Source organism: Colobus angolensis, unplaced genomic scaffold (genome assembly GCF_000951035.1).
Source record: "Colobus angolensis palliatus isolate OR3802 unplaced genomic scaffold, Cang.pa_1.0 Scaffold29, whole genome shotgun sequence".
Classification (NCBI taxonomy): Eukaryota; Metazoa; Chordata; class Mammalia; order Primates; family Cercopithecidae; genus Colobus; species Colobus angolensis.
In genome coordinates this window covers 6695427-6714661 of record NW_012116154.1, presented here as the reverse complement: position 1 = coordinate 6714661, position 19235 = coordinate 6695427, and positions in this window count along the sequence as shown.

Sequence of the window (19235 nt, the reverse complement as noted above, 5' to 3'; positions counted from 1 at the left end):
CCATGTATCTAGGAGAAAGAAGATGAAGTCAGACAAACAGCAAGCCTCCTTCCCAATCCTAACTCTGATACTTACTAATGGTGTGAGCTTGGAAAAATTATTTAAACTGTATGTGTAAATTTCTTCAACTAGGGCTAATAATACATACTTATCTGTAGAGTTTTTAGAGAGTAATCCCTTAACTTCTAAGAAATGCTGAATTAGAGAAAGATATCCTTATTTCTTCCTGTTATTATTAATATCACATTAGGTAGCTACATCTTAAAGCCAAAGGCAAGAGCTCTAATGTAGAAAGATATTAAAGAGGTCCATTGTGATGAGGGATTTTAAAAATCCAGGCATATAGAGTACTTTTTTGGGGATCTCTTGGTAATTGCTAATTTTACCTGCACTAATTTAAGAAAGAAAAACAATACTCTACCAAGTAGACTCAGCTGCCTTTCAGAAACTGAAAGCATTTCAACAAGCAACATAGTCCTTCAGCCCAATCCCCCAACACCACCTTTACCTTCATTACAGTAATTAACAGTGCCAAATTTTCCAGACTACATTTTATAAAAAGTAATAAAATCCATATTTTTGTTGAATTGGTACCTATCAATTTTAAACAACTAGCTTTTTGATGAGTTAATATATTTTCCTTTTTGTTCTAACATAAAAGTTTGGAAAAGCCAGAGCTATTTCTTATTGAGCTAGATAGAGGACCTTTTAATTGGTGACTGGTTTGAACCTTGACTGGTTTAATATATTATACATTAAAAACTTCTGAAGTCAAAGGACTCAGCAAGTGTGCAAAATTGTTTGGTCATTTGTATAGCTGCCCTTTACACATGCTGCTCAGTTATTTATAATGTATTAAAAGAAAAAAAGAGCATAAAATAGAGGGCATGGTGAAATTAATTGCCCAGCCAAACTAGCAAGCTCAGTTGAATAGTGGTATTTTGTTCTATGTTATGTAGACATACAAAAAATGTACGAGACCCCAAATGGGAAAATGGACACAGAAAAATAGGAAAAGCATCTGGTGCAAAAACTACATAGCAAATAAAAATAAAATGACCTTAATATGATCTTGTTCTTTTCTCACTGAAAAATAGAGAGAGTTTTTAATAGGCCCAAGGCCAACTGGAGTTAGACTGCCTGGCTCAGGGCCTGACCTGTCTACCTACTAGCTGAGTGATCTGTGGCAAAAAAAAATGTCAGATTCCTCATCTATAAAACAAGGCTTATTGATACTTACCTCAGTACAATATTGCTGTTCTAACGACTCCTCTTCAAAAAAGCCTTTCCCACTCCCTTGATGGAACTAGTACCTAAGCATTGCTTTCTACCCTGCTTTAGTTTTCTTCATTGGCTGGCATTCTCATTACCTGAAATCATAGTAAATAAACAATATTTGTTTATTTATTTTCTTTCCCATAAGACGCAAGTCAAAAGGGGGTAGAGATATTTTTCCTCCCTACTGTATCCTCAGAACCTACAAGAGTTTGACACATAAGCACTCAATAAATAATATCCATATTATTGTTATTAATGATAAGTGGATTTATTTATAAAATATTTATAATTTATATTTTGTGATTTGTAAAATATAGCCTTGTATATTTTACAAATCACAAAATATGTGCTCATTAATGAAAAAATGTCATTTAACTTAAAAACTAAATTTATCATTTTGAATTGATAAGGAATGAGAACAAACTTATTTATTTGTAGCCAGTTGACTCCTGTTGTAGTCTTTCTCACCTGCATGGGAATTTGGTTTTAATAGTAAATATATATAAGGAGAGTGAGCTGAATTGACTTGAATAAAATACCAAAGGCAGCCTCCTCCAGACTATTAGTTAAAGTTTATTTGGTTATAAACATCCAAAAACCATTATGGTTTAATATGGAATAAATATGAGAGTACAGGCTGTTAATTGGAAGTAACACCCCTCAGATTCCCAGTAACAGCTGCCACTTGTAAGGTGTCCACTGTGTTACAGGCACCATTCTAAGTTATTTATATAATTACCATATTTAATTATCCTATGGACTCTATAAAGTATAGACAGTTATCATATGTCTTTTATAGATGAATAAACTGTTGCAATCAGAAGTTATATAATCTTTCTGGGGATACCCATTAATAAACAACAGATCTGATTCAAACTTAGCCAGCCTAATTCTTTGTCCTTTGCTATTATCCATTCTGCTCTATTGAATCCCAGATGCTCATGATTAGTGCATGTCCAGGTTTCAGGAAGGGCATGTACTGAGTTAGCTTCAGGGATCTCATATTATTTTTCAGGTCCTAGCATCAATATGACTCACTCTAGTGACTGTCAGTTTCAAAGTCCTAGGACATATAAATAATTGGCTTATTATGAATAAGCTATGGCCAATGGTTCAGAGATATAAAATATAGACATGTTATTTGGGGGTAATTATTGTGGTATGAAGTCATCACCAGAGAAAAGATAATTGTTGTAAGCTGAAAATCCACTCTAAAAATTATTTAATGCCTAATATGTGAAATATTAAAAATATTATCTATAGATTTAGGGATATCAACATATTAACAAGCAGAGAATGAGAGAAATATCTTCTGTGTAATTTTGAGTGCAACCTTGAGTGTACATATTATTATTCCCATTTTATAAACTAAAAAACTGAAGATAGATAGATTAATTATACTCAAAGGTAAAGATCTAGTAAATAGCAAAGTCAGGTCTTTACACACATCTATTGATTCCAGTTTATTCCTTCTCTACTACACTATAATTTCCAGTTCTTGGTTTTCTTAAATTTAGCTCATAAGAAATAGAAAAGAAGCATAAAGATGGAGAATTTATAAGAAAATTTTAATTTTTTTTGGCAGCCAGTAGAGATAAACTCAGGGAGGTATACAATAATTTAAAGGACTTTTCTCTCATTTGTAATAAACATTCAAAGCACATTGCAATTTGAAAAATATGTAGTTTTCAAATTACTCATTAATAGGATTCAGATCCAGTCAATAACTCTACAGCCAGTGAATAAAGAAGTTAAAAAGTTAATCAACAAAGATATAAAAATGCATAGAAACAAATGGTTGATGGGGTTAAAGGAAAGACTTTAGACAACTAAATTGAATGAGGTTGAATTGAGATAAGAACAATTCATTAATTGGAACGCACCCAGAACCACTGGAGATTTAGAGAGCTCCACTCCACAATGTGGGCAGGGAGTATTTGCTGACAGAAAACAGAAATGACAGTACAGAAAAAGCTTCATTGGTTACAGCTCTGCATTTGCCTTATTTGGACATAGTCTGATTGGTTGGCAGCCTGTGATTGGCTGAAGCTCTTGGCTGCTATGACTGGCTATAACTTAGCTATTAGTTACAAAGTAAACTCTTATATCAGGCTTTCAGAATGTTTACACGCTAAGTTATTTTTCATTTGGTTATGTAGGGTCTCAAGTAATGGAGGCAGACTCAGGTCAAAATTAATTTAATTTAAAAGTAGGACAAATTCAAGAGACCTTGACACACTGATTACATAAATTGTATTTCTACTTGAGAGACTGAAATGATAGACCATTAGGGCTGAACTTGGTTGTATTAACAATCTTTTTGATTCCTAATTGGAAATAGGATCATAATCTATTTTTAAGAAATTTGTTTTTAAGAGAGATATTCAGAGGAAATCCATCACTTTCCTCTCCTTCAAATATTAAAGTAATTAAAAACAGACATTAGAAAAAGACAAGAATAAAACTCTCAGCTGTATTACTAGTGAAACTGAATTACATAACAGATTCACCTTGAGGTATAAAATGGCCTCTCTAATCCTTCCATTTTACTTGAAAGTATTCATGCAGTCAGGGGCAGTTGCTGGGCATGAGCCTGCTTCTATCCTCCCCCTTTATGTCCCCACAACACACACACACACACAAATACATGAGAAGTCTATACATGGGCCTACTAGAAAGGGTCCTTAAGCTATCCACTGACAATGACATTAACCATTCTTCCATTTGATAATATTAACAAGAACTCTTTATACCAGGAGAAGCACATTAAGAGGGGACACAATGGGTAGAATATTTATTGTCACTCATTCTATGTGAAGAGAAGTTACTATCTTATGTTCTGTGTAGAGATAATTCAATAATGTTCATATCTATCCATCCATCCATCCATTCATCTATACATCTATCTGTCTACATCTAAGTATCTGTGAATCCATCTATCTATCTATCACCCATGTATGTTGTACAGTCCCTCTATGCTTAAAAACATCACATGGATATTTTTATGTATAAAACCTATTCTTTAGATGTAAAACTATCATGACCAAATATTGAAAATAACTAGAAATATGTGTGTGGAGAGAAATATAATAAGTAAACATTTGAGGTCTGGATTTGAGGGATTTCAAGCCTCCTTTTGCTGACTATATAATCTATTCTAGTCATTCAGAGCAGGTGAAAATTATTTCAGGGACTATGCCTTTCAAGTATTTAGTCATCTGTGGACTTCCTTTAGAAGTGAATATAGTCCACTCTAGGAAGAAGGAAGCATATGACAAAGTAATTAGTTTATAATTCACCCCCTTTAGGATCCCCAGATTCATTTCATATGAGTATTTTTAATATCACATTAAATAACAATTAGCACAACACTTTTCAAATATAAAAATGTGTGAAGCACCAATCAGATGGAATAGATGTGCTGCCAGGTGTCACTGAGCAATCCGTCTGCATCTCTTACAGACTGTGTGAGAAATCTCATTTAATAGAATAGGGCTGAGAGTCTCCTTACCTAGTAAATAACACCTCACAGTCCTTCAGCTGGGTACCAAAGTATGGATGAAGGGGAAAAATGCCTATAGAGATATGATTAGACTTGTGCTGTTGTCATTGTTGCCCAGGATATATTAAATTCTCTTTTTATGGCTACTTTCCCTATCTCTCTCTCTCTCCCCACTCCCCCCATCCACCCACCCCCATCTGTACCCAAGTCAGAAATTTAAGGACTAAGTTTTTTGTTGTTGTTAAATCTATAACATTAAAGATTCTTCTGGACTCTCAGAAACCTTTCACAAGATTAGAGGGGAAATATTCCTTATTTTTGTTGCTCCTCAGTAAGCAAAATAGCAGAAAGATTATGTTATTATTTCATTCAAAACTTTAATTAAACACTCTCCTGTGTGACAGCATAGCTGTATACCAGACTCTTTCTGAGAAGTATAAACAGAAATGCACCACCCCATATCATCACAATCTGGGCAGAGCAAATGAATATTTTATGGAGGACTTAAAATACACTATCCATACATTTAGCCAAGGAGTATGAGAAACTTTTATTAAAGCACAAATAATGCCTGCCCAGTTGCAATACCTGGAACTTCTGTTGATGCAAGTGTGACAACAGGACAAAGAAATTTCTAATTTGTCCTGGAAAATGATGACCAGTGTGATTACCCTGCCCACCTCTGTGAACTCCTTTTCCACAAAGCATAAGTTACCCCAAATTAAACAAGACAGCCAAAGAGAAGCGTACCTGGATTATATTTATTGCAATTGTTTTTCTTCCCCATACTCCCTGACCATAAATCACGCCATTACCCTATGTATCAGGATTTTACTTTGGATTCATTCTTTCCTGTCTATTGTGTCTTTGTTTAACTTTCAGACTTCCATCCTCCTTTCTTCAGTTGGAGATGCTTTTCAGCATCAGTACCAGAGTGCATGTTCCTTTTTCCTTCTGAACATTCTAAGAGAAGTGCGTTTTTTTCCCATAAACAGACCTTTTAATGAGTTTTTTCAAAACCCAGGATTGGCATGCACTTAGCTGCCTCCATCTGCTGCTCTTCCCTGATACAGCATGACCTCTGTAGATTCACAGTGAGTTCCATATGACCGAGGGCATTTTCTCCTTCCCCTTCAAGGAATGTTAAGTGTTTATCAAAGGACTGCCATTTCGGGTGGAATCCTTCTTCATTTTGGAAACTCTTACTGCAGCATAGTCTTCCTGCCTTTATCCACTAAACGTCATTAGTCATTGTAAAAATCGATATCTCTCCACCTATCTTCAAAGTCATTTAATGGAGCAGCGTCAAATTTAGAACCATTGTGCGTGAATCTAAAGGACTTAGACACCCCCATAGGTATATCCCAATTCCATTTTCAATAGGTGTCTCTGTGTCCTCCAGGGAGATGTAAAATCCTCTTCACCTCTCCCTGGAGGACACAGAGACACCCATCGGAATTGGATTCCAGGGGAGTTCTCAGTATTATTAAGTACTTCTAATACTTGAATTCTCTAAGAGCATATGTATAAGATATACAAGTAATAAACACTTGTTAACTCTATTCTAATAATGAGAGGTTTTTTTAAGGCACAGTTTTTTATTATATAGTAAAAGAAGATGTAGGCTGGAGGAAAAAGTATTTAATTGGAAAAGTTATAAAGCATAGAAATTACAGGTAACTAAACTATCAATTCTATTAAAACCTATTTTACAAACACCTTTTAAAAACTAAAGAAACAGCCTTTAAGACACTATTACTTATTTATAATACCTATCGCACTAGTGATCTTAGCAAGTGTTTTCTGTAACATATTCACTATACTTTCAGAGCCTTACCCAGCTATCTATCACAGTTCTGCTTCAAGCAATTCTTCAATTTCTGTGTAAAACTCCTGAAAGAAAATGTAATTAATTGACTAATGCAGGCCTCTGAATAGCTGCGTCACAGAAAACACTTCAGAATAGGTGATGGTTTCTTCCCCCCAACATGGATAATAGCAGGCTGGGAGCACATCCATTCCACGAGAGAGACAGCATCTTGGATTATTTTAAATCTCCTGGTATCATCTTGAAATGCCAGGAAAAAGAACAGATATTAGAATTAGGACAGACTTTTATTTCCGTTTTTCAAGCCTTCTCTGTTATTGGTTTCTCCTCTCTCTAAAGCAGTGCTTCTCAACGTATTTGCATTTATCAGTCCCTTTTGTGCCAAGGAAACTTTTTAGACATTTTTCCTGATTCCTTCTCTAAATAACTTAATCAGACTCTTCAGAATTGGTGATTGAGCAGGTACACTTTCCTAAAATTCCATAGGAGTTTCTAATTTGTACCGTTGGTTTAGAAACACTATATTCTTAGACAGTGGTATTCAAACTTTCACATGTCTCAGAATCACCTGGAGATTGAAAGATTGCAAATTGCTGGTTACCATCTCCAGAATTTCTAATTCAGTAATCTATGATGGGGCTGGAGAATTTGCATTATTAATAAGTTCGCAGGTGATACTGGTAATGTTTGTTTGGGGACCACACTTAGAAGGCACATTGTCCTAAGACCTTTTAACTCCAAGTGTGGTCACCTGGCAGCTTGTTCTAACTATATTATTTGGAACATTGTTAGAAATGCAGAGTCATAAACACCACCTCAGAATTACTAGATTAGAATCTACTTTTTAACAAGATCCCTAAGTGATTCATATTCACATTAAAATTGAGGAACAACTGGACTAAGATTTCTCAAATTTTCTATAATTTGAATTTTAATTAATAAACTGTTTAGCCTGCTTAATAATGGCATGTATTTTCTCGATATGCTATAAAAGCAAACATTACCTTTTGTCTTTAAAATGTTTACAATCAAAATTAGCTTTTATCAAATTATTATAAAATCTATCTTTTTGGTTTTTTTTGACCTCGCCAGTATTTCCTGATCTGGTATTTGAACATAATTTAATTTTAAATTGAAGTTCTTAAAAACTGTTTATTTCACAACTTGGCTTTTGGCACACGCAAAGTTCAGCTTAAATGACTCATTCATTCACATAGCTCCTGCTGTGCCTTACAGTGTATTTATATTTTATGTTGGTGCATTTATCCTTTCTTTGTCTACTTCCCCCTGAGGATTTAGGGAGATTAGTTTACCAAATAAGTATAGATATTACCTTCCTATAACAGATATTTCAAAACATTTAAGTAACAAATCACTCTTCTGCCTTCTGTTTTCTATCCTAACAATATAACGTTCTAAATTTCCCTAAATACAGGTGTGTATAGTGCTGTGCAAAACCTTGTATTTCCTGTTTTTTCTGACTGGTTATCACTTTTAGCTGAGTTCCCAGAGTACTTACTGTAATTTTGGCATTAAATAGTAGCAGAATTTAGCTATTACAAAATAGGTGTAACATATAATAGTTTTGTAGATCCATAATCAAAACTCTTGTCCCCTCTCCTGCAATTTCACCTTAGTGCTTCAGTTTTGAATATAGTATCTCCTGCAGAGCCAAACCAGGAGCTGCAGGAGGAGGAAACTGAAAAGCCTTAACATTGCAAGTGCTTTCTTAAAATGTGTGTTCTAAATACCTCACCTACCTCACTTTTGTCCTGGTCCTTATGTCCTGTATTAGTGATAGTTGTCTGCAACAAATTATCTCGAATCTTAATAGTGTAAAACAACCAGTATTACTATGGATAGGAATCGGGGTGTAGCTTACTTGAGTCTTCTATCTCAAGATCTTTTTTAAGTCCAGCACCAAGAGCATATCACCCCCTCCTCAAGCTTTGTGCTACAGTTATCACAAAGCTTGAGGAGGAGGTGATATGCTTCCCAGCTCACTCACGTAGTTGCTGGCAGGATTTTGTTTCTAAAGAACTGAGTGTTTCAGTTCCATGCTGGCTGTCGGTTGGAGGCTTCCCATGGTTCCTGCTCTCTGCACCTCCCCATACAGAAGCTTGCTTCATCAGAGAAAGCAAATCAAACCCAAGAAAGACAGAGTAAGCAAGATGGAAGTCAGTCTTATATAACTTAACCTTCACATTGACCTCTTATCATGTTTGTAGTATTCTGCTCATTAGAAGCAAGTCACAGAGTCAAGTCCACAAAGAATGAGAGGAATCTCAGAAAACTCACATCTCCCTTATACTTCCTAGAAACTCACCCCTCTTGTTACTGCTGCTGCTGCTGATCTTCTTTTTCTTTTTCTTTGAGATGGAGTTTCACTCTTGTTGCCCAGGCTGGAGTGCAATGTGGCATGATCTCCACTCACTGCAACCTCCACCTACCTGGTTCAAGTGATTCTCCTGCCGCAGCCTCCCGAGTAGCTGGGATTACAGGCCTCTGCCACCATGCCCAGCTAATTTTTGTATTTTTAATAAAGACACGGTTTCACCATGTTGGCCAGGCTGGTCTCGAATGCCTCACCTCAGGCTGTGTCCGGAATTAGTGGGTTCTTGGTCTCACTGACTTCAAGAATGAAGCCATGGATCCTCACAGTGAGCATTACAGTTCTTAAAGATGGTAGTCCGGAGGTTGTTTCTTCAGAGGTTCAGACGTGTCTGCAGTTTCTTCCTTCTGGTGGCTTCCTGGTCTCACTGACTTAAGGAGTGAAGCTGCAGACCTTCGCAGTGAGTGTTACAGTTCTTAAAGGCAGCGCATCTGGAGTTGTTCTTCCTGGTGGGTTTGTGGTCTCGCTGGCTTCAGGCGAGAAGCTGCAGACCTTGTGGTGAGTGTTACAGCCCATAGAGGCAGCATTGACCTAAACAGTGAGCAGCAGCAAAATTTATTTTAAAGAGCAAAAGAACAAGGCCTCCACACTGGGGAAATGGACCCAACCGGGTTGCCACCAGCTGTCTCAGGCAGCCTGCTTTTATTCCCTTATGTGGCCCCACCCACATCCTGCTGATTGGTCCATTTTACAGAGAGCTGATTGGTCCATTTCACAGAGAGCTCATTGGACTGTTTTGACAGGGTGCTGATTGGTGCATTTACAATCCCTGAGCTAGATACAGAGTGCTTATTGGTGCATTTACAATCCTCTAGCTAGACATAGCAGTTCTCCAAGTCCCTAACTAGACTCAGAAGCCCAGCTGGCTTCACCTAGTGTATCCTGCACAGGGGCTGCAGGCCGAGCTGCCCGCCGCCAGTCCCACACCATGTGCCTGCACTCCTCAGCCCTTGGGCAGTCCATGGGAAAGGGTGCAGTGGTGTAAGGGACAGTGTTCCTCTGAGAGGCTCGGCAGTGCAGGAGTCCCTGGTGGTGGGAAGGGGAGGCTCGGGCATGGCAGGCTGCAGGTCCTGAGCCCGGTTCCACGGGCGGGGGGGCAGCTGAGGCCTGGGGAGAATTCCAGTGAGGTGCATGCCAGGTGGCAGTGCTGGGGGGCCTGGTGCAACCGCCATAGCCGCTGGCCCGGGTGCTAAGCCCCTCACAGCCCTGGGCCGGCGGCACTGGCTGGGCCACTCCAAGTGTGGGGCCCGCTGAGCCTGTGATCACGCCCACGCCCGCCAGAACTATCGTTGGCCTGTGAGCCCTGCACACAGCCCCTGTTCTACCCGCGCCTCTCCCTCCACACCTCCGGCAAACAGAGGGAGCTGGCTCCAGCCTCGGTCAGCCCAGACACGGGCTCCCATAGTGCCATGGCAGGTTGAAGGGCTCCTCAGGCTCCACCAGAGTGGATGCCAAAGCAGAGGAGGCACCGAGAGTGAGGGCAGCTAGCATGTTGTCACCTCTCAAGGTGATCCACCCATCTTGGCCTCCCAAAGTACTGGGATTACAGGCATGAGCCAATAAGCCCAGCCTGCTCTTCTTCTTCTTCTTTCTTCTTTCTTCTTTATGTTCTTCCTCTTTCTCTGCTCCTCCTCCTTTGTCTTTCTTTTCTTCTTCATTTCCTTCTTGTTTGCCTTGCTTTAATCAAACAATTATCATTAGGTTTGGCAAAATGTAACATTGTAAGTAATGAATGAATTGATTTGGAGTTTTATTATTTTATTGCATAAATGTAGTATAGCTGAAAAAATTTTTATGGTCTCTAAGATGTTTGAAGTAATGGGAAAGCAGCCCATCTGTGATATCTAGGAGATGGCCAGGCATTATCAGATAGGCCTTGGTTTTGCTAGGAGCTGACCTAGAACTTCAATGTTGACACAGTTTGGCTCTGTGTCCCACTCAAATCTCATCTGGAATTGTAATCCCCAGGTGTCCAGGGAGGAAGCTGGTGAAATAGCGATTGGATAACAGGGGCGGTGTATTAGTCAAGGTTCCCTAAAGGGACAAAACTAATAGGAGATACACACACACACACACACACACACACACACACACACACTCTGTATGGAGGATATGTATATCCTTGTCATATATATGCATATGTGTGTGTGTATATATATATATAGGAGTTTATTAAGTATTAACTTACATGATCACAAGGTCCCACAATAGGCTGTCTGCAAGCTTGAGGAGCAAGGAGAGCTAATCTGAGTCTCAAAACTAAAGAACGTGGAGTCCTATGTTTGAACACAGGAAGCATCCAGCATGGGAGAAAGATGTAGGCTGGGAGGCTAGGCTAGTCTCTCCTTTTCACATTTTTCTGCCTACTTTATATTTGCCAGCAGCTGATTAGATTGTGCCCACCAGATTAAGGATGGGTCTACCTTCCCCGGCCCACTGACTCAAATGTTAATCTCTTTTGGCAACACCCTCACAGACACACCCAGGATCAATACTTTGTATCCTTCAATTAAATCAAGTTGATACTCAGTAGTAACCATCACAAGTCTATCCCTTGTCAACTTGAAGCCATACCCATCTCCTGAGATCATAGTCTTCAAATACAGACAAAAATAAGGTCATAATTATGCCTAACATAATACAACTATTCTCTTGGTGCGGAGCACCTCAGCATATCCTGCATATCCTCAACAACTATTGGTGTGGAAATGCACCAATCCCCAACCCAAATACTGTTACATAAAGTTAACAATACCTACATGCTAATATCAAGTCAATAAATCTTATGTCACATGATAAAGGAAAAGGAAATAAAATGAAGAGTTTTTTATTTTATTACACCCAAAGTGTCCAGGTGGCAATCTTAACTTCCAGTTTAATGGAATAACTGTTGTGTCTCCTGAACTAAGACCTCTAGGCAAGCAAAATGTAATGTCGTGGGAACAGGAATCACAATTTTTGCTAGTGGATCACTAGGGTGATGTTAAGTGGTGCCACTTCCACTTTCACTCCTTTGTTCCTGGACCTATAAATCCTGGCTATAGGAGGAACAGTACCATATAGCGGACACTGATTTAGAGCTTAGTCGGCCTTCTGGAGAACTTTGCCCCAGCTGTGCAAAGTGTTGCCACTTTGTTGGCATTGTAATTGCGACTTCAAAAGGCCATTCCACCATTCTGTCAATCCAGCTGCTTCAGGTTGATGGGGAACATGGTAAGACCAGTGCAATCCATGAGCATGTGTCCCCTGTCAAAGTGAGTGCCTTGGTTAGAGGCAATGCTGTGTGGAATACCATGACGGTGGATAAGGCATTTCATGAGTCCACAGATGGTAGTCTTGGCAGAAGCATTGCTTGTAGGATAGACAAATCCATATCCAGAGTGTCTATTCCAGTGAGGACAAACCTCTGCCCTTTCCATGATGGAAGAGGTTGCATATAATGAACCTGCCACCAGGTAGCCAGTTGATCACCCTGAGGAATGGTGCCATAGCAAGGGCTCAGTGTTGGTCTCTGCTGATGGTAAATTGGGCACTCAGCAGTGGCCACAGCCAGGTCAGCCTTGGTGAGTGGAAGTCCATGTTGCTGAGCCCATGCATAACCTCCATCCTTGCCACCATGGCCACTTTGCCATGGGCCCATTGGGTGATGACAGGAGTGGCTGGGGAAAGAGGCTGACTGATGTCCACAAAATGGGTCATCCTATCCACTTGATTATTAAAATCCTCCTCTGGTGAGCTCACCCACTGGTGAGCACTCACATGGGATACAGGTATCTTCACAGTTTTTGACCTCTCAGATAGGTCCATCTACATACCTCTTCCTTAAAGTTCTTTGTCACCAATATTCCAATCATGCTTCTTCCAAGCACCTGACGATCCAGCCAAACCATTGGCTACAGCCCCATGAATCAATATATAATTACATATCTGGTTATTTCTCCTTCCATGCAAAGTGCATAACCAGGTGCACTGCTCGCAGTACTGCCCACTGGGACGATTTCCCTTCACTGCTGTCCTTCAGGGATGTCCTAGAAAGGGGATGTAATGCTGCAGCTGTCCATTTTCAGGTGGTGCCTGCTTATCGTGCAGAACCGTCTTTGAACCAGGCCCTAGTTTTCTCTTCTTCTGTCAACTGATAATAGGGAACTCCCCCTGAGGCCATCAGTGAAGGCTGCAGAAGAGAAGGCAGGGTGGTAGGAGTGTAGACAATGGGTATTTGAGTCACTTTCTCATGTAACTTGCTTGTGCCTTCAGGACCTACTCAAGCCCAATCACATGTATGCCATTTCCATTTGATGATGGAATGAACGTTGCTGTGCATGACTCACTTTATGACTAGATGTGTCAGGAAGCACCCTATTCATGATAGGCAGTTTATGTTGCATCATGACTAAATGAACCCATGGTCAAACATCCAGTTTCCACCAACGCCTAGTAACAGGCTAAGAGCTATCTCTCAAAAGGACAGTAGTTATCTCTAGAAGATAGCAGGGCCTTGCTCCAAAATCCTAAAGGCCTCCACTGTGATTTACCTGTGGGAACCCGCCAAAGGCTCCAAACAGCATCCCTATCTGCCAGTGACACCTCAAGCACCATTGGATCTGCTGGGTCATATGGCCCAAGTGACAGAGCAGCTTGCACAGCAGTCTGAACCTGTCACAGAACCTTCTTCTCTTCTGGACCCCACTCAAAACTGGCAGCCTTTCAGGTCACTTAACAAATGGGCCAGAGTAACACACTCATGAGGAATGTGTTGCCTCCAAAATCCAGATAGGCCCACTAGGCATTGCGTCTCTTTGCTGGTTGTAGGAGGGTCCAAATGCAGCAACATATCCTTCACCTTAGAAGGAATATCTTGACAGGCTCCACACTACTGGACCCCTAGAAATTTTACTGCAATAGTAGTTCCCTGTATTTTAGTTGGATTTATTTCCCATCCTCTGGCATGCAAAAGTCTCACCAATAAGTCCAGTGTGTTTGCTACTTCTTGCTCACTGGATCCATTCAGCATAATGTCATCAATGTAATGGACCAGTGTGATATCTTGTGGAAGTGAAAAGTGATCAAGGTCTCCCTGAATAAGATTATGACACAAAGTGGGAGAGATAATATATCCTTTAGGTAGAACAGTAAAGGTATATTGCTGGGCTTGCCAGCTGAAGATCAATTGCTTCTGGTGGGCCTTATAGACAGGAATGGAGAAAAAGGCATTTTCCCAGTCAATGGCTGTATACCAAGTATGAGAAGATTTGTTAATTTGCTCAAGTAATGAAACCGTATCTAGTACAAGAGCTGCAATTGGAGTCACCACTTGGTTAAGCTTACAATAATCCACTGTCTTTCTCCAAGATCCATCTGTCTTCTGCACAGGCCAAACGGGAGCATTGAACAAGGATGTGGTGAGAATCACCACCCCTGAGTCTTTTGAGTCTTTTGTGGTGGCACTAATCTCTGCAATCCCTCCAGGGATGCAATATTGTTTTTTACTTACTATCTTTGTAGGTAGAGGTAGTTCTAATGACTTCTATTTGGCCTTTCCCACCATAGTAGCCCTCAGCTTACCAGTCAGGGAGCCAGTGTCGGGGTACTGACAGTTGTTAAGTATGTCTATGTCAATTATGCATTCTGGCACTGGGGAAATGACCACAGGATGTGTCCAGGGAAGCACTCGACCTACTGTAAGTTGAACCTGAGTTAAAACTCCATTAATTACCTGACCTCCATAAGCCCTTACTTTAACTGGAGGACCACAGAGATGTTTTGGGTCCCCTGGAATCAACATCAGCTCAGAGCCAGTGTCCAGTGTTCCCTGAAATGTCTGATCATTTCCCTTTCCCCATTGCAGTTACCCTGGTAAAAGGCTGGAGGTCTCCTACAAGAAGGATGGAAAAAGATTCACTGCATAAATTGTTGGTAACGTAATGGGGTTTTTCCTCAAGAGGACCAAGCCTCCCCTTTATTCTAGGGGTTCTGGATCTGTAAACTGACTCAAGTCTGGAAATTGATGGAAAGACTGTGATTCTCAGTTTTAATCATTCAAATTAGTCTTTTGTCCATTTGACCTAGATGTTTTCTGCTTATATAAATTAAGTAGTAATGCGGTAGTTTTCCTATCAATTTCACTTTCAGGAACACTGTTATTAATTAGCCAATACCAGAACTCTACATGAGTCAGACTATTCTGATTGCTACTTTGTCTCTGCTGTCCATTACAGTAGCTACGCCCACCTTTCCTTTGATGGCTGAGTGCTGCCACTTGGCCCCTGCCATCCTGAGATCCAGTTATTCCCATTGTATTTAAATTTTGTAGCTGAATGACTGTGGTTCCCACTGTTAGATCTAACATACCAAGAAGAGCAATTACAGGGCTCTTCAAAGATGCAGGCACTGCCCTCACAAATCTATTTCACAAGGCATTGGTCAAGGGTTTATCTTCTGGACTCTCCCAGCTGGGATGAGTTGGTCTAAAGTGACTAACCCTCTTTGTCGTCCCAATCTCCCTAAACGTTTGTACCCCTTCCTCTACATTAAGCCTAAGGAGATCAGACATTTCCAGATAATTCACAGTGGCCCATCTTTCAACCCATATTTCAGCTAACCAAATAAACCATTAGAAACTTTTTTAACACCCTAAGCTGCAACATTGAAAGCAAAATCCCTACTGAGTGGGCCCAAATCAACAAATTAAGCCTGATACAACTCTATGTTCCTTCCACCATTATCTGATACCCTTAATATCCATTTCCATGCCTGTTCTTCAGATTGCTGTTTATATATATTAGAAAGCTCCATTAGTTCTTTTCGAGTGTAGCGCACCTCCTCATGGATCACACTGTTAACCTCACCTCCAGGGGTCTGCCGGGACTTTAGCTTAGTTATAGGTCTAGAAGCAAACAGGAATGTTGAGGGTGGCTTCTGAGGAGAATCAACATGAGTTTGCCTGGCAACCGCCTCAGAGGAGGCCAGCACTGTTGCCTCAGGCAGTGTAAGGTTTATCTCCTCAGACAAAGGTGGAAAAGCTGATGGCAACATGGGTGGGGGAGGGGATATTGCCACTGCTGGGGATGGGGAAGCTGTCCCTTCTGGCAAAAAAGATTCATCAGAGTTTACAAACTCAGTGTCCCCAGTTTCATCAGGGTCCTCCTACACATCCCCATTTCAAGCTGTAGGGTCCCATTCTTTTCAATCAATGCCCTCACCGTAACAGTAGACAACTGGCGAAGATGTGCATGCACCTTTTGTTGCAGGTCAGTCACTCACACAACAAGAGCTTGTGTCTGTTTTTCCACAACTGCAGTTCTTTCTCTACAGGAGATAAGACTCTCACTCAGGGCAATCTTAGATTTGAGGCTCAGTATCTGCTTCTGAAGCTGGGAGACAGAATCCCTGAGTTCATCATTTTATTTCATCACTTTGTCCACTCTACTTAAGAGCAACCAACTAGCTTCATTTTGTTCCTTGGGTCTCCACATATGGTCTAAGGTATTATGTATAGAGTCACTAAACTCCTTGCCTCTCACAAGCAGTGATTCAGGAGTGTCAAATGTATTTATTTTGCAAAACTCTCTAAATAGTTCATGCCAAAGACTATCAGTGTTCTCCATACTATTAGAAGTAGAGTCCTTAGCATTTTTGCATCTAATCATATTAAGCAGCCAACTCCAGAATCCCCAAAATTAAAGAACCCCATCCTTAATGTTCTGTCCCTCTAGAACCACTGCTGGTACCAAAATTTGTGTTAGTCAGCATTCCCTGGAGGGACAGAACTAATAGGAGTTTATTAAGTATTAACTTGGTTCATCACAAGGTCCACAAAAGGCTGTCTGCAAGCTTGAAGAGCAAGGAGAGCAAGTCCAAGTCTCAAAACTGAAGAACTTGGAGTCTGATGTTTGATGGCAGGAAGCATCCAGCATGGGAGAAAGATGTAGGCTGGGAGCCTAGGCCAGTTTCACCTTTTCATGTTTTTCTGCCTGCTTTATATTTGCTGGCAGCTGATTAGATTATGTCCACCAGATTAAGGGTGGGTCTGCCTTCCCCAGCCTGCTGACTCAAATGTTAATTTCCTTTGGCAACACCCTCACACACACACACCCAGGATCAATACTTTGAAACCTTCAATCTAATCAAGTTGACACTCAGTATTTAACCATCACAGGTGATTTTCCCCATGCAAAGATGCACAATCATAGAATTATTCAAATTTCTGACAACATCCAACCCAGCACAAAGCCCCATTTCCTTGAACTCTCCTCCAAATCGCCTCACCCAAGCCCAAATCCTCTAAAAAGTCATTTGTAACATGCTCTTATTGCGAGATACTTCATTATTTTCCATGATGTGCTTTCCACTGTCTTGTCAACAAATTAATAAATTAACTTTCCTCAACTACAGGTGATTCTAGTGGCCTTTGGCTTGAGGGCATTCATTGGCTATTATAAGAATTTGTGTTAAAAGTAATATAAATTAATCATATTGTACTGTTTGGGAAGGAGTTGTTTGCTATTATATAATAATCTTTGTTCCTTTTATTCTTTTTTTCAGAACTTGATTTATGAAAACAAAACTAAAAGACAGCAGAATTATATTTCATTTGCTGTAAATTACACAACAAAGTCTATGATTATGGTTTGTCTAGTTCTGTACAGCTACTAAGCCAATACTATATCCAGAGGGCAAGGACTAACCTTGTTCTTCTTTACAATGGCAATGGACTAATAAGAACTGAAATGTACTGCCCTAGCAAGTCAGACCAGCTTTTTCTACCACTAAAAGTTCAGTCTCTTTTTTCCAAAAGCATCCTAGGTGGTGGCCTCTGATTATACAATAAGTTTAGTAGTTTAGTTGGAATCTAATTTCTCCAGGCTTTCAGTTCACCCCTGTTAGAAAGTGCAGCACTTACAGAGCTATGTTACCCTCCTTGTATTTCCAGGATATCATTAAATGTAAAGTTCTAATGAAAAACTAAATGCCGCCAATTGTGGTGGCTCAGGCCTGTAATCCCAACACTTAGGAAGGACGAGGTGAGTGGATCACTTGAAGTCAGGAGTTTTAGACCAGTCTGGCCAACATGGTGAAACCCTGTCTCTAGTATAAAAATACAAAAATTAGCAGAGTGTGGTGGTGCACAACTGTAGTCCCAGCTACTTGGGAGGCTGAGGCAGGAGAATTGCTTGAACCTGGGAGGTGGAGGTTGCATTGAGCCAAGATCGTGCCACTGCACTACAGCCTGGGTGACAGAGTCAGACTCTATCTCAAAACAAAACAAACAAAACAAAACCTAAATGCCATTAAACTAAATTCCATACCTATAATTATATTCCTCTAAGCTTTAAATCAGTCATAAGTCATAAAGAATAAAAGTTGACATAGCAAGGTATTTACATTGATGTAAGGCAGCTATTTTTTTCTGGTGTTGGATTGAATATAAATTGACTTCATAGTTAGACATCTAGATAGTTAAAGAAAAGCATAACAATGCCATTCTTATAATAACACAACTGGTTTAGTCATTTTCAATTCTGTTAAATTTTATTAGATCTTTAAATATATATATACACATATATGTATATATATACACACACAATAGATATACACATATATACACACACACATATATATATAGCTGAACAATCAGTTAGAATGTGAGTAGATGAATCCTGCTATTTTCTTTGTACCAGAGGTGATATGGAACTATAATTCAGTAATTTTATAGTTAGTCAGTCCTTATAAGTGTATTTTATTAAGTGTATCTACTTTCCTAAATGTGAAATTTATTACATTGTAATGGAAACAAACTTGTACTTATTAAATAGTCTTTGTGTTTTCTTGTACTTTTTGAATAAGAAGTAGGTAGTTAAGAAGTAATATAAATTCTAGAGAAAGGAGGTAGAAAAGAAGAAAAAGATGATACATTCTCTCAGTATACAATAGCAAACACCACTTCTGTACAGTAAGTTTGTCCAGCCCGCAGGTGGCAGGCTGTATGCAGCTCAGGACAGCTTTGAATTCAGCCCAACACAAATTCATAAAATTTCTTAAAACATTATGAGATTCTTTTTGCAATTTTTTTTTGTTTTAGCTCATCAGACATTGTAAAATATTCCAATCAAAAGTTAGCATGTTTTCTTTTATTTATTTATTTATTTCTTTATATATTTTTTATTATACTTTAAGTTCTAGGGTACATGTGCATAACGTGCAGGTTTGTTACATATGTATACTTGTGCCATGTTGGT